Source organism: Tamandua tetradactyla, chromosome 25, assembly GCF_023851605.1.
Source record: "Tamandua tetradactyla isolate mTamTet1 chromosome 25, mTamTet1.pri, whole genome shotgun sequence".
NCBI lineage: Eukaryota > Metazoa > Chordata > Mammalia > Pilosa > Myrmecophagidae > Tamandua > Tamandua tetradactyla.
Window position 1 is genome coordinate 7,483,727 of NC_135351.1, and position 24,921 is coordinate 7,508,647.

General features: G+C 41.4%; 1 protein-coding gene across 2 annotated transcripts in view; it reads right to left on the reverse strand.

The window, feature by feature from the left end:
- Positions 1–24,921, reverse strand: part of LYRM4 (LYR motif containing 4) — a 183,568-nt gene that overhangs the window by 13,877 nt on the left and 144,770 nt on the right. The gene's annotated exons all lie outside the window — the stretch shown is intronic.

A 24,921-nucleotide genomic window follows, 5' to 3' on the forward strand; every position in this document is an offset into this window, starting at 1 on the left:
TGATGATCATACATCTATGTGATGATGTTAAGAATTACTGATTGCATACGTAGAATGGAATGATTTCTAAATGTTTGTTAATTTCTTTTTTTCTTTAATTAATTAAAAAAAAAAGAAAGGGTGTCAAAAGAACTGGATTCCATATGAAAAAGGTATTTTGCTCCTACCTCACACCCAACACAAAAACTAATTTGAGAGGGATCATAGACTTTAGTGTAAAAGCTAAAACTATAAAGCTTTTGGGTATTAACTTTTGAATAATGTGACTCCACCCATTCCAGGTGGGTCTTGATTAGTTTACTGGAATCCTTTAAAAGAAGAAGCATTTTGGAGAACGCTTGAGAATGATGAGAGCAGCAGACATGAGAACTGCAGAGTCCACCAGCCAGCGACCTTTGGAGATGAAGAACGCCCCTGGGGGAGTTTCATAAAGCAAGAGGCCTGGAGAGGAAGCTAGAAGACATCACCATATTTGCCATGAGCCTTTCCAGTTGAGAGAGAAACCCTGAACTTCACTGGTCTTTCTTGAACCAAGCTATCTGTCCCTGGATGCCTTAATTTGGCCATTTTAATAGACTTGCTTTATTTGGGACATTTTCTTGGCCTTAGAACCATAAACTAGCAACTTATCAAATTCCCCTTTTTAAAAGCCATTCTGTTTCTGGCATATTGCATTCCAGCAGCTAGCAAACTAGAACAGAAAGGGAGGAATGGGATTCAAGAAAACAATAATTTGGTATAATTTTTCAGACCTTCATTGCTTTGCTTATTCTTCTGAAGTATTGCCTGTGCGCCAACTTTAAATCTGACTTTGAGTCAGAGCAGTTGGAGGGTGGGGGCTGATGGAGGAGTCTGGGGTGTGTGGAGGGGGTGAAAGGGGGAAGGGACCCAGCCCTAGGTTGGGATTGTTATCCTGCCACGGCCACTTCCTGCCTATTTCAGATATGGTTTTTACGAAAATCCAGTGGGATATCAAACGTGAATAAAACTACCAATTGCTGCAACAAACCCTGAGGCCCAACTACACTGAATGTCTTTAACACTGCTGGGATGGTTCAGCAAGAATAGTGGCATGCACATAGTAAGGACTCGCTGAATGTTCATTCTGTGCACTGTGCATGGACTATGGATTGTCTAATTGAAGAACTTAGGGTCCCAGGTTTTGACCTCTGAGGACCTCTGAGGCTCCCCCACTTACCCTTTAGCTACCCTGGGGCGAGGGGGGACAGGGCCACATCTTGTCTCTGGCATTGTGGCTTGCAAAGTTAATGATGATTATACCTTTCCTCCTAAAAATAATAACAGTAATAATGATGATGAAAGTAATAGTTAACATTTAAGGAACATTCACTGTGTGGCAGGCTCTGTTCTAAGAAGTCCATTAAGAATAATCATTAAGGATAATTATTTAACAACACAACGACTTTATGAGAGAGGTATGATTACCATCAGTTTACAGGCAAACTCCACCTACCCTGCATTAATTTAATTTCCATTTTTGGAGGGAGTGGACTTGTTCTAATGGACATGTTCTTCCATTTCACATATAAGATGTCAGCTTCTCAGTGAATCAAACTGAAAGTATAATTGGAAAACACTGTAGCAGAAGTCACAAAAATTGAAAACAACACACACCTAGATAAAACTTTAATAAGAGATGTGTGTGATATTTAGGAAGAAAACTATAAAACTTCGAAATATAAAACACGTTTTAGTGAAAAGAGAGATATACCATGTTCATGGTTAGATGGAATTATATAAAGATGTCAATTTTTGCCAAATTAATTTATATTTAACACAAGGATGATAAAAATCTCAACAGGATTTTTTTGAGATACTTGGAAAAAGATGCTTAAAGTTTATTGGAATGAATAAAAAGCAAAAAACAAGCAGAAACATTCGAAAAGGAAGGTATTACTTAATTGTACACAATTAAAACCATGTGGCATTCGCGCAAAGAGAGAGAAATGACAGAAGAGCAGAGGCAGCACCAAACCAGACCTGGTGCACAGAGATGGATTTAATACATGAAATGATATTCCTGGGGGTTTGGGGAATAGCTTGAAGGGATTCCGTAAGTATAACATTTCTTTGGAGTCTCCTATTGATTGCCATGTAAATGGTTCACTCTGTCATTGCTTTCCTCAAGTTGTTGAATAACTGGCTCTCCAAGAAGATGCACTCTATTTATGCTGTGGCTTTGAGTACCTCCTGACACATCCAGTTTGAGAAGTGTATTTTAAAGATATGACAGCTTCCTAGGATAACTAAACTTGATATGATTATTTGAGCCACCAATATAATCACTCTTTGGCGGCAGGATTTCAGGAAGTAGTGGGAGCTTTTGGCCTCCTGTTAAGACCAAGCAGCCTGCTATTTGGTCAACCTATACTGTGGAAAGTGGCCATGAAGTCCGTGTCCTTCCTTTGGCCTAGGACAGCACTGAATAGCTTTTCATGCCAGCTGCAACTGATGCAGTAACTCTCTCTGGTGAGGTCCAGTGCCGAAGTCATAGTCAAGTCACGTGCTATAACATTTTTCAAACACACTGTACTTTTCTTATTTTCATTTCTTAATACTTTTTGAAAGAAATACACTTCTTTCAAAGAGGGATACCTGTACTTGTTTTTGTCATTTCCTTCAGCAACAAGAAGTATTATAAAACCCAAACTTATGAATATAGGTCAGGCGGTGTCCATATAACATTTTCTTCATAGAATCCAGCAACCTAAGTTGTTTTTCAAAATGTTTATACATAATAGCATAACATTACTACTTTTAATTTTGCCATGATTTTGTATAAAGAAGAATGTCTGAAATGTTCAAGCTGAATCTGTGAAAATGGAGTCATCCATTTATGTACCAGCAGAGAAAGAAGGCCATTTAACAGAATCAAGGGGTGAATCTTTTTGTAACATGAGTCTTGTATCTCTTCTCCCCATCTGTGTTTCGCTCTGTGAGCCCTGAATTTTAGAGACTGGGTATTCTTAATGAGGAGGGTAGTGGTGGTGGTGCTGGTGGCATTGACCTCTTTTTTACTTTGTGATGCTGCTGGAAGAGTGATGAACGAATTCACATGCCTTCTCTGTATCCATGTCACAACTAATAACTAATGTGTTTCATCCTTACTTGTAGGAACAAAAGAAAGCCCAGCTGCAAAAGTTGTGCACTCTCATTAACATGACCGTACACCATGGTTTACACCTAGTGTCCCAGCATAATTATCAACAGAGCCTGTGTTCACGCTCTGAAGTGTCCTGGTTTGGATGATAAATTACACGGTTCCCCTAACTCTTATCTCCTTATGTCAGTTTTCTGGGCCATGCCTTTGCTTCTCTGCATGTCTGAGGTTTAGTTAAAAGAAAGGAGCCCACCAGGTAATAAACTCTTTGGCATTCCAGACCATTGTGGTAAAGGAAATTAAACCAATTTAATGGATCTCAGAGAACTATGGCCTCAGAAGAGTCTGAAGTTGTGGGGAAATGTTAGAGTTTCCCACATCAGCACAGCTATTTGCTCCCCCTGTAGGAATGGGTCCTTTTTGAATGGATATGCATCTAGGCAGAGGTTCCTAACAAGGATCATGCACCAGGACCACTGGGCCAGCTTTTCTGGGCACACATGACCTGGGGCTCAGGTGGGGACTGTGATTAGGGAAGCAGAGGGGACCCAGGCATGTATTTGCCACTTATTTCTGCAGGTACCCCAACTGAGAAGACTCCTGATATAAGGGGATTCAGGCTGAGCACTTATTTATTTAAAAATTTATTAGTATTTTCTCCATTGGGTGAATAATTTTCCAAAAATCAATAGATATTTATCCACCAGTGTACTTTGGGTACAGTCCTTCCAGAAGGACTGTAAGATCACAGTGGGAGCGGAGTTTCTTTGTACCTTGTAGTGTCTAAAGGATGATATATATACTTTGCATGTTAGTTGGGGGCAGCAGATGCCTTTGTATCTTTCATACAGTTAATCTTCTGAGGTTGTTATGGATTGAACTCTGTACCCTCAAAAGATATGTTGCTATTCTAACCCCAAGTACCTCAGAATATAATCTGATTTGGAAATAGCATAAGTGCAGATGGAATTAATTAAGATGAGGTCATACTGGAGTAGGGTGGGCCCAAATCCAATGACTGGTTTCCTTAGAAGAGGGAAAGAGACAAGACAGATGGAAAATGCTATGTTATGATGGAAGCAGGAACTGAGTGGACTGAGTTATGCCCCAAGCCAATGAATGCTGAGGATGGCCGGCCACAGCCAGAAGCTGTAAGAGAGGCAAGGAAGAGATTCTTTCCTACAGGCTTCACCTCCACCAGCACCTAGATTTTAGACTTCTGGACTTCAGAATAGTGAGAGAATAAATTTCTGTTGTTTGGAACAACCCAGTTTGTAGTATGTTGCTATGGCAACCCTACAAAATTAAGACAGCGGTACTGGGTATCTGTGGCTAGTTTTCTCTGCCCCTCTAGACCCTGCTCAGTGGGGCAGTCCACTACAGAACTGAAGACATGCACCATATCTTCCTAACACTCCCCAACCCCCTGCCTCCTCCCACCCCCTATGGACCAAGTTGGGGAGTATTAGGGACACTGGACACAAACAGTCTGCTTTCCATGCTGGGAGTTGGCTAAGGCGTTATGTAACTGAGATGACATTATCACTGCAGCCAGGGTGGCATGACTGTTACTTGGTCACAAGGGCCCTTCTTGGAAGAGGGCAGAACGTGGAACCCAAACGTCATACCACAGCAAAACTGGGCACTCCCACAGGATGGTGAAAGCAAGAGCCAGGAAGCCTGCCGGAGATGAGGTCCCATCAAAGGTCACACTCCAGCCCCTGACCTTGGCGCTCCAGGTCACCAGACCAGTGAGGCCAGAGTTTGGCACAGCTATAATTAGCTATACTGTGACGTGATTGCTGAGGCTGATACTTCCTAAGGAACAAGCAACTTCTTGATTATAGGGCTGTTTATTGCCTGCTCTGTAGAATATTTTGCACAAACTTTCTGGAACCATCAGGCAACTTCTTGTCATTTTATCCCTTCTGGGACACCTCTGTTCAGGGTAAGGTGATGTTAAGGTTGGTTTTAAGTGAATAAAATTGAGAAATGTATCAAGGAATCTCAGGGCAAAACATCAGAGAAAAAGACAGATGGCTGAGCTAGATGTTCCACTATTTCAGATACTTGAGATACAGCATTTGGATACTTGAGAACTGACTGTATTTTATTTGGGCTTGCTTTGTCTCCCTCATTAGAGGCCTACTAAGGGCATTATTTTTGTTATACAGTATGGAGCATAGTCACTGACATTGTTTGATTTGAGTCTGCAAGCTCTTGACTGATGGATGGCTCTGGGTGGGCTTTGAGATTTTGTGGGAAAGCATGATGTGAGATGACTTTCATTGTTAGAGAATGAAAATTTCCAGAGCAACGAAGTCAGTAGAACCAAAACCAGGGTCACAGCACCGACCTAGTGAACTCTCAGAGGACCCACGATCTTCTCTAGAATCTTCAATTCGGCAGGGCTGAGATGCACCTAAGGATGCATGTAAGTGCTCTTGTGGGTACTCAGAAATGTCCAGGGGAGGGGAAATCTGGAAAATTCAGGACTCCTGTTGGTTTATGAACAGGGCAAAGCTGCTATTCAGCAGCATGTTATATTATGGCATACTCACTATTGAAATGTCTAATATTTCCACATCAGTTGGTTGACAGCTGCTGCCCCAGGTCCCTGCTCCCCAGACTCCCCCCTTTCTACACCGCCTCCCTTCTTCATGGTTTTGATAAAGTAGGAAGTGGGGGTCCTGCTTTCCCAAAGGTCAGTCCAACTGTGGCACCTCTGGCATTCCTCTGCTCTCAAGGGAGAAGACAAGGATGCTTCCTCTTTACCAAGCCCACTCCCCCCGTTCCTGGGACTCTCTTAGAAGACCATACAGCCTTAGTGCTATCTCTGGAGCCCAGCTATGGAACACACCTTCCAGTGAAACGTCAGGAAGAAAAGGATAACACCAAGAAGAAAGCTCTAGAAGCCCCAAACAGAAGGTTGACCTCAGCACTGGCCCACTTCCTCTGCTGCTGTGCCCGCTACTGTTCTCCATGATGCTTTCTGAAGACCTGCCATGAGCGTGATGCTGGATGAAATAGCAAGTCTTCAAATATCTGATGCCAAGTTTGGCTTGGGACGGAGTAAGGAACAGGTTTTGGAAGCCCCTGCCCACTGGCAGCTGTAGGAGCCTTCCCAGAGATCACTGTGGGCAGCCCACAACTTCCCCCCAAGTCCTGCTCCCACTTGTCCTCAGAGGGGGACAGGCTGCAGGGGAGGAGAGGGTGGCATGGAAGCATAGGCTGGTACCAAGAACAGGCCTGGTGCAGACCACTCTCTATCTGGCCCTTTTTCTGTGACCCCTGGTACCAATGAAGGAGGCAGCCAAGAGGGGCTTCCTGCAGCAACCGCTTCCTCTTACCTGCCCATGGAAATCTGCTCCACGGAAGAAGACATTTGCAAATAATTGCTCTTCCTTGGAGGACATGCACTATCTCTTTAGACATGCTGATCCTTACATGTTAAGGGGGAAAGTGCCATGAAGTTCATTGTACTGCCCCAATTTGCTGCCACTACTGTGGTGGGGAAAGAGTGGGAAATAGGGAGTTATGGCTTAATGGTACACAGTTTCTTGTTTGGGGTGATGGCAAAGTTTTGGTAGTTAATGGAGGTGATGGTTATGCAACTTTGTGAATGTAACTGTGCTAGTTTGAAATGATGAATGTACCCTAGAAAAGCCAGGTTTTAACCCTAATTCCATTTTGTAAAGGCAGCCATTTCTTCTAATCCCTATTCAGCACTGTATGTTTGAAATTGTAATCAAATCATCTCTCTGGATATGTGATTTAATCAAGAGTGGTTGTCAAACTGGATTAGGTGGGGGCATGTCTCCTGGGTGGGTCTTGATTAGTTTCTGGAGTCCTATTAAAGAGGATACATTTTGGAGAAAAAGCGAGATTCAGAGACAGCAGAGCAGAATGACATAGCCACAAGAAGCAGAGTTCACCAGCCAGCAACCTTTGAGGATGAAAGAGGAAAATGCTTCTGGGGAGCTTCATGAAACAGGAAGGCAGGAGAAGAAGCTGGCAGATGATGCCATATTCGCCACATGCCTTTCCAGATGAGAGAGAAACCCTGACCGTGTTCACCATATGCCTTTCCAGATGAGAGAGAAACTCTGACCGTGTTCACCATGTGCCCTTCCACTTGAGAGAAACCCTGAACTTCATTGGCCTTCTTGAACCAAGGTATCTTTCCCTGGATGCTTTAGATTGGACATTTCTATAGACTTTTAAAATTGGGACATTTTCTTGGCCTTAGAACTATAAACTAGCAACTTATTAAATTCCCCTTTTTAAAAGCCATTCCATTTCTGGTCTATTGCATTCTGGCAGCTAGCAAACTAGAACAGTAACTAACACCACAGAATTGCATACCTGAAAGTGGTTAAAAATGGGAAATGTCATGTTGTATATATGTCACCACAATAGAAATTTAAAAAGGGGTGGGGGGAGTGCTGCCATGTTGTGAGAGTCCCTTTGGAGAGGGCCCTGTTGGGGAGGCCCCGTCCCACAACCCTCAAGGTCCTGCGATCTGCCAACAACCACTGAGTGATGGACTGAGCCTTGAGATGACTGCAGGTTTGTGAGATACTTGGATTCCTGGCCCAAGGAAGCTGTGAGATAATAAATGTTGCTGTATTAAGCTTAAAAACAAGAAAAAAGAGCCTTTGGCCATTCTGTTCTGTTAAAGCAACTGCAATCTAACAGATGAGCCATTTTTTCATTTTTATTTACTTCAATGAAACCATACCAAAGTGATTTCATTGCAACTGTGACATGCTCCCACTTCTGCCTGTAATAATTATAGTGATGGCTAATATCTGTCTCACACTTTATAGACTACAAAGTATTTGTACACTTTATTGGCTCACCTGGTCCTTCTATGGTATGTAGAGCAGGTGTTATCATCTCTATTTTACAACTGAAGGCATTAAGGGTTTAACAGATGAAGGTGTTTATGTAACATCACAGGGTTAATATTTATTTTTACTCTGACTTGGAGCAAGTCTTTAAATTCAAATCCTTTGTTCTTTAGACAAAAGCCCAGTGAACTGTGAATACAGTTAAATTAAAAAAAATTAATTAAAAAATTATGTTATATAAAGAAATTTAAAAATCAACCATAATCTCATCATCCCAAATCAACTTTTTTATTTTTCCATACTCATTTTGTCATGCTTATGTATGAAGAGTTAAAAATCATTGTTTTTATGTGATCATGTGCATACACAATCAGATATGATGTATATATATATGATTAGACAATATGAAAATATAAATTAATATAAATTTTAATATAAATATAAAAATGCAAATTTTAAAATTTCTATTTCTAATCCAGAACTCTAATATCATACACATTTCCCCACATTTCTACACAGTGTTCATAATTCTAAGCTTTCAACAGTATATTTGAGTAGTGTAAGTATCAGTTTCATTTTCAGTAGTTTAGCTAAAAGCATGATTAATAGTAGAATAATGTTTATTTACATCCCCATGTGCTTTTTCAATTTTGGAGAAAATATTTTTTAGTGCAATTTTACTGAGATATCTTCACAGATCATACAATCCATCCAAACCATACAATCAATGGCTCATATTGACTGTATCATCATATAGTTGTGCATTCATCACCACAATCAACTTTAGAACATTTTCTACAATAAAACTAAAACCCAAAACACCCCATATCCCTTAGACTCCCTGCCCCCATTATAGATCCTAGTACTGGTATGACATATTTGTTATTGTTGATGAAAGAATATTAAGATATTACTCTTAATTATAGTCCAGAGTTTGCAGTAGGTACATTTTCCCCCATATATCTATTATCAACTCCTTGTAATTGTGTTGTATATTTGTTCTAGTTCATGAAGGAATTTATTTATATTTGTAGTACTAATCACAGTTATTGTCCACCAGAGTTCATTGTGTTATACGTTCCTAAGTTTTACCCTCCAATTTTCCTTCTGGTAACATATATGACTCTAAACTTCCCCTTTCCACCACACTCACACACAATTCCACACTGTTAATTATGCTCACAATACAATGCTACCCACCTTTATCCATGCATTTATGTTCAACCTAGTTAAAAATTCTGCACATACTAAACAACCACTTCATATCCTTTAGCCTCATTCTATCCCTTGAAAACCTATATTCTAGATTTTATGTCTTATGAGTTTATATATTATAATTAGTTCTCATCAATGAGATCACACAATATTTGTCCTTTTGTGTCTTCAAGGTTCATCCATGTGGTTGTGTGTTTCAGGACTTCATTCCTTCTTATTGCTGAATGATACTCCACCGAATGTATGTCACATTTTGTTTCTCCATTCATCTGCTGATGGACACTTAGGAAGCTTCCATCTTTTGGCAACTGCGCATAATGCTGCTATGAACATCAGTGTACCAATGCCTGCTTTCAAATCTGGGTATATACTAAGTAGCGGGACTGCCAGATCATAAGGCAACTCAATACTTAGCTTTCTGAGGAACCACCAAACTGTCTTCCACAGGTGCTGTACCATTTTACCTTCCCACCAGCAGTGAATAAGTGTTCCTATTTCTCCACACCCTCTACAACACTTGGAGTTTCCTATTTAATAGGGACCATCTAGTAGGTTTGAGATGATACCGCACTGCTATTTTGATTTTCATTTCCCTAACAGCTAGTGAAGATGGGCATCTTTTCACGTGTTTTTTTTAACCATTTGTATTTCCTCTTTGGATAAATGTTGAAGAAAATTTTTATTTCCTAGAAAATGTATGACTTTTACAAGTTCATGTGAACTTTACCTTTTCTCCTTCTTTTCCATTCTTTCCCCCTTTTTTTCCTCCTTTACCTATGCTTCTGATTGGGCTACAGGTATGACTTCAGAAATTTACACTCCTCATTGATGGAATCTCCAAGAGATAATTTCCCAATTCCAGAAAATGGGAATACTTTTTTTTTTTTTGGCATGGGCAGGCACCCGGAATTGAACCCGGGTCTCCAATATGGCAGGTGAGAACTCTGCCTGCTGAGTCACCGTGGCCCGCCCTGGGGATATGTTTTAAGTGCTCACTATAACTTCACCGAGGCAACCATTTAATAAATAAGCAGCCTGGCGAACCTGAATTCATCCAGAATGATGCCTTGAGGGTGGTGGCACTTCTGGGACCTCTTCTTGGACCTTTCCTCCAGGGGTTCTCAGACCTGGGTATGTCTGAGGTTTGCCGAAGGGGCTTTGCTACACGGAGCTGGTGAGTTAGTGGATATGGAAAGCTGCTTGGGGTGCTCGTGGCATTCCGATCGTTCTCTGTATGCTAGTCATATCCCATGTGGGTTGTCTCCAATGCGAGGCTGGTTGCTCCTTGAATTCAGGGCTGTGTCTGCTTTACCTCCCTAGCACCCAGCAGCTCCAGGTAGGCTCCTTTTCCTTCTCCTACTGAAATCATGTTCTCATAGTAGCCTTGGAAGCCAGTTGTCACGAAGCCTGTGGGATAGCTGTCTTGGCCTTGCAGCGGTGGCTGGGCAGCAGGTGGGGAGAAAGGCCCTTGCCCCATCACAGTCCACTGTACAGCTGCTAGAATCTCCCTCCCAGAGACACTCTCATCTTGTCAGACCTTGGCACGGAAATCTCCAGGAGTTCGCCCATCTACCTAGCTCTTGACAGACCCGAAAATATTTATCCACTAAAAACCTACTTCTATTTTATGCTCATTGCCTGGCTGCACTCTAGGCCTTCCATCAAGCCTCCTGTTTGAAACAATTCAATCTCACCAGTGCTTGCTTTTGTTACCTCGACGTAGAACCTGGGGTCTGGGCAGTCCTGGTTGGAGCCTATGAGCCAGCATGTGACCAGACACTGCTATTAGCCTATGAGCTCCATGGTGTCAGGGATGGCGGCCCATACTCAGCGCCCAGCAGGATCTCTCAGCCAGACCCTGCTGAAGGAATAAAGGAATTTCTGAAGGAGGTTCTTGCCCAAAACTGGCAGTGCAGAGCTGTCCGAAGAGCTCTTGCTTCTTCCTGAGACAGCCCTCTCTGTGGCTTTCTTCATGCTGCTTGGGGTCAGGATGTCCCAGTCATAGGCACGGGGGCTAGAGAAACCCTGACAGCTGAGGTCCTCAGCTCTTTTCTAGGAAAAGGGAAAGCTGAGGGCTCTGATGGTGATCTCAGTGATAGAAGCAGCTCTGGTTTCTCATTCTGATACCTGAACCCCACTCCCAGTGTGCTGTAAGCAGCTTTCTGTTGGACTCATTTCTGGTTTGCTTGTGAGTTTTGACAAGGTCGAGGTTACATTTGCCTTTGGCTTTGAGACAAAGGGAAGGCAGCACTGAAGAAGCCAGTCCTGGATAGACCGTAGGGGACAGTGCCGAGAAGGGACACAAACCCTGTTTCTAGAATAGTTTCCTTTTAGGCAGGTTTTCTTAATTAGAATGATGTGTTTCTGCCCTTAGCTTTGGGACCCTCTTGTGGGAAGCTGGAGACTTCACCAAAAACTTAAACTCTGGATATTAGGTTTATTTCCTTTATATTTCAGCGGAGATAGCCTAAACGTTTCTAACATAAAATGGCTTCCTCCATTCCTCTCCCTTGGAAGTAAGTGATAAAAGCTCTTTATGGTGGTGACCTGGATATAGCCAGAGTGCCAGCATTACCCATTATAATATTCAAGGGAATGGAAACAAACCCCCCAAGAATGTGAGGGGAGATTCACAGTGCAGTTGCTCTCAATTCTCAGTTATTTAAAGAATGCAAACAACAGGCAGAGTTGGCCAGAAAAAAATGTAGAAAAAATGAACTACCACTGAAATGTATCCTTAAAAATGGTTAAAATGGGAAATGTTGTTATATATATTACCATAATAGAATTTTTATTTTTTAAATGCAGGAAAAAATGTACAAAAATGATATAGTGCAGCAATTTGACTCCAGGTATATACTTAAGAGAAATGAAAACATATGTCCATGCAAAAACTTGTACACAAATGTTCCCAGAAGCATTATTCACAATAGCCAAAAAGTGGAAATAACCTAAATATACAACAACTGATGAACAGATAAACAACCTGGGTTTAATCCATGCAATGGAATATTATTCAGCCATAAAAAGGAATGAAGTTCTGATACATGCTACAATGTGAATAAACCCTGAAACATTATACCAAATGAAAGAAGTCAGATACAAAAGGACACATATTGTATGATTTCATTTATAAGGAATGTCCAGAACAGGCAAATCTGTAGAGACAGAAAGTAAGTTGGTGGTAGCTAGGGGCTTGACGGTGGATGGGAGAGAATGGATGATTAAATAGATTTCAGAGTAACTGAGTAACCTGTTTACAGTTACACAACTGGTAAAGGAATCACAGGACTGCAATTCCACTCCAGGTTGTCTGAGTTCCAACGTCCACAGTCTGTTTTTATTACCACACACTTCCTCTGGAAGCATGTCTTTTGTTTTATCTAATTAACACTGTAAACAGAAGTCCCATGTTATCCAAATAGAAGAGTCCTTGGGTCACTGAGGCTGGGCTACATGAAAATGAAAGGCGGAGAATTGATTTCCAAAATTTAACTTGTGTGCAGCCACACTTGCTTTCAGAAATGGGAGTTTAGGATATTAACTGAGGATTGCTGTGCAAAAAAAATCTCAAGGCATCCACCTCTTGGAGCACATGCACAGAATTCATCCTTGTGAACCCGTGGGGAGCAGCGAGCTACTCATCCAGTCTCCTTATCCCCCAGTTTAATTCAGGTTTTGCCAGAAAAGGAAGTTGGCTGAAGCTGGGAGAACGAGAATCTCCATTTACTTTTAACCTACTTGCAACTCTGCCAAGGCTGGCTGCCCCAGCAGCTGCTGCGGCCCGACCTGCGCTCCAGACCTTGCTGAGGAAACAGTATTTTTCTTCCTAGGTTGGGATGCATGCGTGTTTAGATTCTACGGGGTGGATGACATCAGGGGCCATGCCTGGCCTATAAGATGACAAGAGCAAGGTCACTGTCCTCCCTGAGCAGTCAGTGGTAGTTGCTTTGCCAGTTATGCCTTGTTTTTTTTTGTGGGAAGTGGCCAGGAATGAGGCTTAGTGTGCACTCACAGGGTATGTGCTGGGGAGCTTGGGGCCACGGTCTCGGTGCTGCCACTTCCTGGGCTCTGCTGGGCAGCGGCCCTGCCTTACGCATCTGGATGGAAGCTGGAAACAAGGCAGTTTCCCTTCATATACAAATATTAATTAATCAGTGCAAGATGACTGCTCTTTTTCTTCTTATGTTTTCCAAAGTTTAGGCTTCTAAAAAACCAGAGTATGTAGTGTGACTCCTGAGCAGCAGATTTCTGAACAGTGTCTGCTGTCTGAAAGGACCCAAGAAGATATGGCTATTCCCTAGAATAAGTGAATACTCTGACACATGTTTAAATGTATCACACTACCACCAACTATGAAGAAGGCTTTATGGAAAATAGATCCTAAATCTGGACCTTGATTGGGCAGTTTTAGAGTATTCTGATGCTTGAGCCACACTTAAGAGATTATAATCTATATGTTCTGGGTTGTGGCTATCATAGTAGGAGTTTTTAAAAATTGTGCTAAAAGAGAGAGAACATAAAATTTACCATTGTAACCATTTTAAAATATACTGATTTCAGTGGCCTTAAGTACATTCACAATACTGTGTAACCACTGCCGCCGTCCAGACTATTTCTATCACCCCAAAAGGAAACTAAATACCCATAAAACAGTCGCCCCCATTCCCGTCTTCCCTCAGCACCTGGCAACCACCAATCTACTTTCTAACTTTATGGATTTTCCTGTTCTAGATAATTCATTTAAATGGATCATACAATATGTGGCCTTTGTGTTTGGCTCATTTCATTTAACATAATGTTTTCAAGTATCATCCATACTGTGGAATGTATCAGAACTCCACTCCTTCTATGGCTATGTAGTATTCCCATTATATGATAGGCCACATTTGGTTTATCCACTCATCAGCTGATGTACATCTGGGTTGTTACACCTTTTAACCATCACAAATAGTGTTTCTATGAACATTTGTGTTTTTGTTTGAACACCTATGAACTCTGGGGCATATGGTTCTTCTATGTTCAACTTACTGGGGAGCTGACAAACCATTCTCTATACCTCAGGACTTTTAAAAGCTCCCCAGGTGAACATAATGTCCAGCCAAGATGAAGCACTACTGCTGTAGATCCAACTATCAATTTTCATACGAGCTAGGTGAGATCACAAGGATAATATCAGCAAATCCAGACTACAGGAGCTCTAAAGGATAAGAGATCTAACATCTTAAGCCAATGGGTTGCAAGGAAAAAAAGGACAGCAAGGGGGGAAAAAGGATATAGTGAAGCCTGTATAATTAAAAGAAACTTCATCCAGGACCTTATCTGGATCTTAATTCAAACACACACACTCACACACATATACACAGAGTAAAGGGAAAAATTTATGATATTGTGACGCAATTAAACATTTAAATACTGTACATTTAATACTATTAATGATTTATTATTAATTTTTAAGGTATGGTAATGGTCTTATAGTTATGTTTTTAAGACAAACCTTTCCCATAGCTTTTGCTTTTGCAGAAATGGAAACGTCAACCTTCAAATTCAAATGGAATTCCTAAGGTGCCCTGAATAGGCAAACAATCTTAAAAAGAAGAACAAACTTAGAGGACTCACACTCCGTAATTTAAAAACATTCTACAGAGCTACAGCAATCACAGTATAGTATAGCACTATACTATGCAGTATAGTACTAGCCTAAGGACAGACACTTATACCAGTGGAATAGAACTGAGAGTTCAGAAATAAACCCACAGATCTATGGCCAATTGATTTTCAACCAGGGTGCCAAGTCCATTCAATGAAAAAGAACAGTCAGTCTCTTCAACAAATTGTGCTTGGAAAAGTAGATTTAGTGGTAGTTTGAAGCTGTATATACCCAAGAAAAACATGTTTTTAAATTTAATTCATTCCTGTGGATGTGAATACATTGGGTGTAGGAAATTTTGATGAAGTTATTTCAGTTAAGGTGTGACCCACCTGAATTAGTATGGATCTTAAGCCTATTACTGGAGTCCTATATAAGCAGAGTGAAATTCAGACACAGAGGGAGAGAAAGCCACAGGAAACAAAAAGCTCAAATTCAATGTAACCTGGAAGAAAAGGAGATCGGGGGTACTGCCATGTGTCAAGCTAAGGCCCAAAGACTGCCAAGCAGCCAGCCCCAGAACACCAGTTTTCAGGGAGAAAGCATCACCTTGATTTGCCTTGATTTAGACTTTCTTTTAGCCTCCAAACTGGAGCTAATAATTTCCCACTCTTTAACCCAACCCATTACATGGTATTTGAACTGGAGCTAATAATTTCCCACTCTTTAACCCAACCCATTACATGGTATTTGCTTGAGCAGCTTAGGAAACTAAAATAGATATGCAAAAGAATGTAGTTCGACACCTACCTCAAACTACACACAAAAATTAACCCAAGATGGGTTAAGGACCTAAATATAAGAATGGAACCATACAACTCTGAAGAAAACACAAAGGAAAATCTCTATGACTCTAAATTTGGCAAAAGATTTTTAGATATGACCCCAAAAACATGAAGAAAAAAAGAAAAAATTAATAAATTGCACTTTATCAAATTTAGAAACTTTTGTGAGGAGAGCTTATGAGGACATCCTTCTCCAATAAAAACAGCTAGTGGAAAGACAGAAGCTGTCTGAATCAATGGTTCTGGGGCTCCGGAGATAAGGGGAGCACTGTTACAGCAGCCAGGAAAGAGCAGGACGGGGAGACTGAGAAGCTACAGCAAAAACTGTGCGTGAATTGCTCCTGCAGTGTTGGCCAGCACCCATCCCCACCCTTGAGGCTTCCCTCGGATCTGGTCAGCATCTGGTTGCCACAGATGGAGATGGGCACGAAGGTCTTCCTTCCCAGGAACAGGGGTGGGAAATGGTTGGGCGCTGAGTTCGGCTTCTGATCAGAACCCAGCTCGAAATGCCGGGTTCCGGTTCTGAACTGCGGTTCTAGTCTGTTTGGAACAGGGATCCCCATGGCCATTGTTTCAACACTTGCTGGGGATTGAAAAATATACTCCCTCTTTAGGGCTGCCAGGAAAGGTTTGCTGAAGAGTGTCATCTGCTGGCCAGGCCAGGAAACTGTAGCTCAGGGGAGGGGAATTAAAAAAGTTTTTTTGGCATTTTTCCTGACTCTCTTCTCAGTGCCCTTTGAAAATAACCCTGCACCCCTTTCATGGGTCCCTGGTCCTGTACTGATCAGTTAAACATGGCAATTCTAAAGATCTAGAATAAGTTGAACCATGTGTCAAAGAAGAGCTTCAATACAAAGCCAATCAACAATAAAACCCCAGGCTAGAGAGAAACTGACCATCAGAGTAAACACATCAAGATAATCAGATACCTACATACCAGCAAGAATTACAAGCCATACTAAGAAACAGGAAGATATGGTTCAGTTAAAGGAACAAATTTAAAAAGTTGGAGAAGACACAGAATTTGGAACAAGGATGTTTAAAGAAACCTCTTAAATCAATTCAAAGAGATGAGGGAAAATATGGCTAAAAAGATAAATGATATTAAGAAGACACTGGGTGAGCATAAAGAAGAATTTGAAGGCATGAAAAGAGAAATAACTTAGAAATGAAAGGCATAATATATGAAATTAAAAATACACTAGAGGCATACAAAAGCAGATTTGAACAGAATCAGGATATCCAAAATCTTACAGACAGAAGAACAGAGAGCTAAAAGAAAGGAAAGAAATTGAGCAGGGTCTGAGAAAAAATTAATGATAGCATGAAGCATGCAAACATATTTGCCATGGGCATCTGAGAAGAAAAGAGGGGGAAAGGGGCATGTGCCAGTTTGAAAGTATTATGTACCCCAGAAAAGCCATGTTTTAAACCTGATCGAATCTTGTGGGAGCAGCTGTTTCTTTTTTTTTTTTTATTAATTAACGGAAAAAAAGAAAAAAAGAAATTAACCCAACATTTAGAAATCATACCATTCTACATATGCAGCAGCTGTTTCTTTCAATCCTGATTCTATATCGTAGGGCAGAAACTTGTGATTAGGTTATCTCCACGGAGATGCGGCTCCACCCATTCTAGGTGGGTCTTTACTGAAGTCTTTACAAGAGGAGACATTTTGGAAAAACCTCAGAAATGAAAGAACTGGCAGAGCTGACAGAGAGAGAGAGAGAGCAGATGTAGATGCCTGGAGAGCAGTTGCTTCAGAGAACAGAGACACAGATGTTTGGAGATGCTTGGAGCTGAGCAGACGTCACCATGAGATGTTAAGCAAGTCAAACCCTAAAGAGAGCCAAGGGAAGCCAAGAAATGAAAGCCAGCCACAAAGAAGCAAAGTGAGGACCCCCCACAGAAAAAGGCTGAAAGTAATGAAGCCCAAGAGTAAGGGACCAGCAAATGCCAGCCATGTGACTTCCCAATTGACAGCTTTTCCAGATCCATCAGCCTTTCTTGAATTAAGGTATCTTTCCCTGGATACCTTAGTTTGGATATGCTTAGAACTATAAACTTGCAACTTATTAAGTTCCCTTTTTAAAAGTGGTTCCATTTCTAGTATATTGCATTTTGGCAGCTAACAAACTAATAGAGGGCGGAAAGAATATATGAGGAAATAATGGCTGAAAATTCCCCAACTCTTATGAAATAAGTGAATATAAATATCCAAGAAGTACAACATACTACAAACAGAAAAAATCCTGACAGACCAACTTTAAGACATATATTAATCAGCATATCAAATGCCAAACATAAAGAGAAAATTCTGAAAGCAGCAAGAGAAAAGCAATTCATCATGTACAAGAGATGCATAATAAGACTAAGTTTTGATTTTTCATAAGAAACCATGGAGGAAAGAAGGCAATGGTATGATATATTTAAGATACTAAAAGAGAAAAACTTTCAGCCAAGAATTGTTCATCTGGTAAAAATGCCCTTCAAAAAGGAGGGAGAGTTTAAAATATTCACAGATAAACAGAAAGTGAGAGAGAGTTTGTTAACAAGAGACCTGTCTATAAGAAATGCTAAAGGGAGTTCTGTGGACTGAAGGGTAAAGACAGGAGAGAGCGGCTTGGAGAAGAGTATAAAAATGAAGATTTTCAGTAAGGGTAACTAAAAGGGAAAAAAGAGGCAAAAATATGATAGGACAGATAAAAGCCAAAGGATAAAATGAATGAAGTAAGTACTGCCCTTACAGTATTAACATTGAATATTAATGGATTAAACTACCCAATAAAAGAGGCAGATTGACAGAATGGATAAAAAAAATATGATCCATCTATATGCTGTCTACAAGAGAATCACCTTAGACCCTAGGGCACACATAGGTTGAAAGTGAAAGGCTGGAAAAAAATATTCTAAACAAACAGTAACAACAACAACAACAAAAAAAGCTGGACAAAATAGTCTTTAAATACTAAACTGTTATAAGAGGAAAAACAAGGAAACTATATATTAATAAAAAGGAGCCCAACAACAATCATAAATATTTATGCAGCTAAACAGGTTGCTTCTAAATATACTGGCAAAACTGAAGGGAGAAATGGATGTCTCTACAATAATAGAGACTTAAATACACCACTCTCATTGACAGATAGAACATCTAGACAGAGGATCCATCAGAAAACAGAGAACTTAATGTGTTAAATGAACTAGACCTAACATACATACATAGAACATGGCACCCCCAAACAGCAGGATGTACATTCTTCTCGGGTGCTCATGGACCACTCCCCAGGATGGATTATGTGATGGTTAGGTTCTGATGTCAAGTTTGCCAGGTGATGATGCCCAGCTGTCTGATAAGGCAAGCACTGGCCTAACCATTGCTGCAAGAATATTTCATGACTGGTTAGTAAACCAGAAGGCTGGTTTATTAAATCATCAGTCAGTTAACTGCATCTCTGTGAATGATTACATCTACGATCAAATAAAGCCATGGCTTCTACCAGTTGAATTTGATCCGATCAGTTGAAGATCTTTAAGGGAGAAGAGAGAATTTTCACTGCTTCTTTAGCCAGCGGTCCTCTCCTGACCCTTCATTGGAGCTGTCAGATTCACAGCCTGCCCTACAGATTTTGGACTCTTGAATTCCCATGGTTGAGTGAGACACCCTTATAAATCTCATATTTACAGTTATCTCCTATTCCTTCTGTTTCTCTAGAGAACCCTCCCTTATGCAGCTTGGTACCAGGAGTGGTTCTTGAGAAACAGAATCCTGAAAATGGGCTTTTATAATTGGTTTTCCACTCTGATTAGACTCAAAGGCACTAATGACTCTGTTTCTAATAATCATGATGGTCCTGCAGTCCATGGGTCAGTTGGTAATAGAGATAAAAAACATCACCAGTTGATTCTGCTAATTGTACACTTATATGAGGCAAGGCTTTGGAAGAGTGTTTTTTACACCTTAACAAAATTTTACGGAGTTGAGGTATAATGATGTTGGGTGGTTGTTGTTAAATATGCTGGACACAGTTAATGAGGAAAAGGGATGAATTGAAGTCTTTAAATTTGCAACTTAAGCACTGGATGGGAGATGTAAAAGTTTCTGTGTGCCCTGAAAGAAAATCTTATTTTCTGTGATCACAGACTTGAGATATCTGAAAACCAAACACAGAGCCTCACTGTATGAGTAGATTTACAATGTAAACCAAAACCTCAACCTTGCAGGGTGTTTGCTGTCCAAATTAGGGGTTTGATTGGAAAAGAACAGGATCCTGAAACTTGGAATGGGGACATACGGCTTGATAATGATGACAGTGGGGACATGGAAACCCTGGAATCTGCTGAGCTTTAGCTAGATAGACCTGTAATGGTCTGTCCTGAGGAAATAGCCACCTAATCTCCAGCCTGCCTTGAGAAAACAGCTTCCTGGTCTCTCTAGTCCACCCAGAGGAATCTGCCATCCAACTTCCACCTAAAGAGATTAACCCTTAATTGCCTGCTAACCTGTAAACCCTCCCCTGGAGAAACAGCCCTCACTCTTCTGTCTGGAGCAATTAATCCTGTTCCTTTAGATGAAACTGCAATGGAATGTCCTGGGGTAATTGGCTTGAAAGACACTTTTAAGTTTTTTCATGATCCACCCCTACCATCCATTCCTTTTCTTCAAGACCTACAACTAAACTAAAGACCCAACAGGCCTAAAAAGTGTGGTACAAAGTATGACCCAAGAGGAGGTTCGCTATACTACAAAAAACAAAAAACAAAAAACAAAAAACAAAAAACAACAACAACTGAATTTTCCAATATATATAGACAGAAATCAGGGGACTATGTGTGGGAATGGATATTAAGGGTGTGGGATAATGGTGGAAGGAATAAAAAATTGGCTCAAGCTGAATTTATTGACATGGGCCCATGAAGCAGAGATTCTGTATTCAATATTGTAGCTCAAAGGGTTAGAAAGGGTATTAATAATTTGTCTGGAGGGTTGGTTGAAATGTGGAACAAAAGGTGGCTGACATTATCTGAGGTCAAAATGCCAGAACTGCCCTGGAAAGACGTAGATGAGGGGATCCAAAAGCTTAGAGAGAATGGAATGTTAGAGTGGATTTATCATGGATACCTGCTCACACACCCCAGGAATGTCCAGTGGACATATCTTTCACCAGGACTTTGAAAAATAAATTTGTGAGACTAGCTCCATCATCCCTGAAGAGCTCTGTAGTCACCCTTCTCTATAGGTCAAATATTACTGTGTGAACTGCTTTCACTTTGCTGGAATCCTCAAACACAATGGTGATGATGACCTTCCAAACTGGTAGAAGCCATGTGGTGACAAGTTAATCATCACAGATAAAGTGGGGGTGGCCACCATCATGGGCAGCAGACTCAAAGCAGCAGTCAAAATAACCTAACTCACAGAGACTTGTGGCGTTGGCTAAGAAATCATGAGGGACCTAGAAGTATAACAGATGTACAGTCTACTAAATTATTGTGATAGCTGTATAAGCAGAAGAATTCTAAGTCAACTGAACAGAAGTCTAACTTGAATTACAAAAACAAAGTCACAGCCCCTTTATCAATACCCAGACTTGAGACAGTTTACAGACCCTTGACTGAAAGGAAGGCCGAGTATCCTTGGGGAAGGACCTTTTTACACTGACTAAAATTTACATTGTTAACCTTCCTCCCAGCCTTCTCCAAGGAGACCTATGGTCTTTTACTAGGGTGACTGTGCACTGGGGCAAAGGAAATGATCAGATATTTCAGGGCTTATTAGACACTGGCTCAGAAGTGATACCAATTCCAGGAGACCCAAAATGTCACTCTGGTCCACCAGTCAGGACACAGGCTATGGAGGTCAGGTGATCAACGGAGTTTTAGCTCAGGTCCGTCTCACAGTGGGGCCAGTATGTCCCTGAACCCATTCTGTGCTTATTTCCCCAGTTTCAGAATGTATAATTGGAATCAACATACTCAGCAACTGATAGAATCCCTACATTGGGGAGCTATTATGGTAGGAAGGGCCAAGTAGAAGCCACTAGAACTGCCCTACCTAGCAAAAGAGTGAATCAGAAGCAATACCAGATTCTGGAGGGATTGCAGAGATTAGTGCCGCTCTTAAGGACTTGAAGGATGCAGGGGTGATGAGTACCACATCTGCATTCAACTCTCCTATTTGGTCCGTGCTGAAAAATAGATGGTTCTTGGAGGATGACAGTAGATTGTCATAAACTTAACCAGGTGGTGACTTCAATTGCAGCTGCTGTCCCAGATGTGGTATCATTGCTTGAGCAAATCAACAAATTGCTTGGCACCTGGTATGCAGCTATTGATCTGGCAAATGCTTTTTTACTCAACAGCTTGTCAGTAAGGACCATCAGAAATAGACTGTATTCAGCTGACAATGTCAGCAGCATAACTTTCACTCTCCTACCTCAAGGGTATATCAACTCTTCAGCCCTATGTTGTAATCTAGTTCGCAGGGACCCTGATAGTTTCTCTGTTCCACAAGACATAACACTGGTCCATTATATTGATTGGACCTAGTGAGCAAGAAGTAACAACTATTCTAGACTTACTGGTAAGGCATTCGGGCGTCAGGGGATGGGAGACAAATCCAACAAAAATAAAGAGGACTTCCACCTCCATGAAATTTCTAGGTGTCCAGTGGTGTGCAGCATGTCAAAATATCACTTTTAAGGTGAAGGATAGCCTGTTGCATCTGGCATCTCCTGTGGCCACAAGAGGCATAATGCCTAACTGGCCTCTTTGGATTTTGGAGACAACATATTCCTCTTTTGGGTGTGCCACTCTAGTCCATGTACCAAGTGATCAGAAAAACCACTAGCTTTGAGTGGGGACCAATGAGGGGAAGAGGAGGCTCTGTGACAGGTCCAGACTGCTATGCAAACTGTTCTGCTATTTGAGCCACATGATCCGGCAGATCCAATGGTGCTGGAAGTGTCAGCGGCAAATAGAGATGTTTTCTGGAGCCTTTAGCAGGCCCCATTAGGAGAACCACAATGTAGACCCTTAGGATTTTGGAGTAAAGCCTTGCCATCTGCTACAGATAATTATTCTCCTTTTGAGAAACAACTTTTGACCTGGGCCTTAGTAGAGACTGAGTGCTTAAACATGAGCCACCAAGTTACTATGAGACCTGAGTTTACCTATCATGAGCTGGGTGTTGTCTGACCCACCAAGCCATAAAGTTGGGTGTGCACAGCAGCACTCCATCATAAAATGGAAATGGTATATAGAAGATAGGGTTTGAGCAGGTCGTGAAGGTACAACTAAGTTACATGAGGAAGTGGCCCAAATGTCCATGGCCCCCATTCCTGCCACAATACCTTCTCTTTCCCAGACCAGAGCTATGGCCTCTTGGGGAGTTCCTTACAGTCAGTTGACTGGGGAAGAGAAAACTTGGGCCTGGTTCTGCATAATATGCAGGTACCACCCAGAAGTGGATAGCTGCAGTACTACAGCCTCTTTCTGGGATATCCTTCAAGGACAGTGATAAGGAGAAATCCTCCCAGTGGGCGTAACTTCATGCAGTGCACCTGGTTGTTCATTTTGCTTGGAAAGAGAATTGGCCAGGGGCGCATTGGTATACTGACTCATGAGCAGTTGCTAATGGTTTGGCTGGATGGTCAGGGCCTTGGAAGGAACATAATTGGAAAATTGGTAATAAAGAAGTCTGGGGAAGAAGTATGTGGATAGACCTTTCTAAGTGGGCAAAAACATGAAGATATTAGTGTCCCATCTGAATGTTCACCAGAGGGTGATGCTAGCGGAGGAAAGTTTTAATAATCAAGTGGATAAGATGACCCGTTCTGTGGATACAAATTATTCTTTTCCCCCAGCTACTCCTGCCATTATTCAATGGGCTCATGAACAAAATGGGCATGGTGGTTGGGATGGAGGTTATGCATGGGCTCAGAAACACGGACTTGCACTCATCGAGGCTGACCTGGCTATGGCCACTGCTGAGTGCTCAATAGCCAGAAGCAGAGATCCACACTCGGTCCCCAATATGGCACCATGCCATATGGTGATCAGCCTACTACCTGTGGCAGGTTGATTATATTAGACCACTTTCATCACGGAAGGGGCAGCAATTTTTTCTAACTGGCATAGACACATACTCCAGACATGGATTTTGCCTTTCTTTGACGTGATGCTTCTGTCAAAATTACCATCCATGGACTTATGGAATGAATTATTCACTGTCATGGTATTCCACACAGCATTGCTTCTGATCCAGGGAGCCCACTTTAGAGCAAATGAACTGTGGGAATGGGCTCATGATCATGGAGATTTCTGGTCTTACCAGGTTCTCCATCATCCCAAGGGAGCTGGGTTGATGGAATGGTGGAATGACATTTAAGACCCAATTACAGTGCCAATTAGGTGGCAATACCTTGCAGGGCTGGGGCAATGTTCTCCAGGAGGCTGTGAATACTCTGAATCAGCATTCACTCTATGGTGCTGTTTCTCTCATAGCCAGTACTCACGGGTCCAGGAATTAAGGGGTAGAAATAGGAGTGGCAACACTCATTATCAGCCCTAGTGAGCTAATAAAAAAATTTTTGCTTCCTGACCCTGAAACCTCAAGTTAAGGTCTTAGTTCCAAAAGGAGTAGTGCTCCTACCAGGAAACACAACAATGATCCCATTGAACTGGAAATTAAGACTGCCACTTGGCCACTTTGAGCTTCTTATGCCTCTGCATCAACAGACAATGAAGGGGATTACTGTACCTGTCTGGGGTAATTGATCTTGGCTATAAAGGGGAAATAGGACTGCAACTACACAATGAGGTAAACAGAGTTTTCCTGGAATACAGGATATCCCCTAGGGATATCTCTTAGGATGACCATAAAGCCAATGGAAAACTACAACTCAATCCAGGTAGGAATGTCAATGGCTCAGAAACTTCGGGAATGAATGTGTGGTTCACCCCACCTGACAAAGAATCATGGCCAGCTGAAGTGCTTGCTGAGGGTAAAGGGAACATAGAAAAGGTAGTGGAAGAAGGTAGTGATAAATATTAGCTACAACCGTGTGACTAGATACAGAAATGAGAACTGTGATGGTATGAATAGTTCCTTCTTTTTTGTTATGTTTGTATTTGTACATTGTACCAGTTTGAAGCTGTTATGTACCCCAGAAAAGCCACGTCCTTTAATTCTCGTTCAATATTGCTGGGTGGAGTATTTTTTTTTTGACACTTTTTTTAAATCAACAAACCAAAACAACATACAAGCATGAACATTCTTAACATACAAACATTCCA